Consider the following 1,633-nt stretch of genomic DNA (forward strand, 5'->3'; position numbering starts at 1 on the left):
AAATAAACCAATTAACGTCTCTGTCTCAGCGACTGAAATTGAAAGAAAAGAGAGCGGGGAAAAATACAAATTATCCTTACAATGGATAAAAAAAATAAAAAAAGAAAACACCGCTTGTAATTTCTTTGATGACTCGATACGTGCACATCAATCACAAAGAGATAGAACCGTGATCATTAAAAAAAAAAAAAATAATAATAATAATAGCTCGCACAATATGCAATTTCTTTAATGATTTCAATTTCTAGATAGAATCAGTTATTTCCGCGACAAACGTAACACAGTGTTGGGATGAAAGGAACAATCGTGAATGTGTTGCCTCATTATTTTTTGACCTGTATGCTCATAACGTGTTTCACCAGTTTTTTTTTTTTTTTGTAACATTCATTTCAGTATTTTCACACGAGTTTCACAAACGTGTTTATGTTCACAATCATGCAATCAATACATTTTCTGAAGAACAATTTCCTGGAAGCGAGAAAAAGATGTATTATAGTTCCATATTCGTGATACTTCTAATAACAAAGACAAAATTACTGGATTCCATGAGCAGAGATAAAAAATACTAGATTCCATAAGCAATGATAAAAAAAGTACTGGATTCCATAAGCAAAAGCACAATAAAAAGTATTGGATTCCATACTCGTGTTAATAAATATGCATCAACATCATTGGCAAAATATAGATGCGGTATATATTTTTCGATAAGATCAATAGTAAGGTATGAAATTAATAAACAAAAATTGAGGATATTTGACAGGCACTCTTTTAACATTCCATCAGAGTAACCTGCATAAATTCATATGAGTATCAAAATATAAAATTGTGAGGAAATAAACAGGTTGAAAATGATGATAAAAGACACATGACAATTCCCTTTTTACATTTCGATAGAGTAATTTCCATTAATTTTGTACACATGTTGTGTGAAATTCTCATATAACATAATAAAATCTGACACTGTTAAAAGATGACGAGGTGAGAAGAAAAAAATTAAACATACAAACAAAACTTTTTTACATAAGATCTGGAATCGAGAGAGAGAGAGAGAGAGAGAGAGAGAGAGAGAGAGAGAGAGAGAGAGAGAGAGAGAGAGAGAGAGAGAGAGAGAGAGAGAGAGAGAGAGAGAGAGAGAGAGAGAGAGAGAGAGAGAGAGAGAGACGAAAAAGAAAAGATACCAATGAACACTCATTTTCCATTTCACTAGAGCAACGTCCATTCATTCAAATGCGCATTCAGTATGAACAGATGCTTAACTTAAAGAGAAAAAAGTACTGAGATGTTCACGTGTTAGCGACCTCAGGGTTATGGGCCCCGCACGCTTCCACTGCGCCACTCTGCTGATGACTACTGTAGAGTGATCTAACGTATGTCTCCTGCTGCCTGCACAGTAACCAAATCTTGTCTTGCCTGTAGCGCGGAGCATGGAGGTGGTGAAGACGGTGGTGGTGGTGGTGGTGGTGGTAGACGATAAACAAGCCACAATAAAAGCGGTCAATAATAATAATAATAATAATAATAATAAACTATAACGAATGAAAAAAATAGCAAAAAAAAAAAAAGGAAAGAAAAGTGACACTACCAAGAAAAACTAATAAATTTTAGCACGATTTAGGAAAGACAAGAAACAAAC

Source organism: Scylla paramamosain, chromosome 1, assembly GCF_035594125.1.
Source record: "Scylla paramamosain isolate STU-SP2022 chromosome 1, ASM3559412v1, whole genome shotgun sequence".
NCBI classification, from domain to species: domain Eukaryota; kingdom Metazoa; phylum Arthropoda; class Malacostraca; order Decapoda; family Portunidae; genus Scylla; species Scylla paramamosain.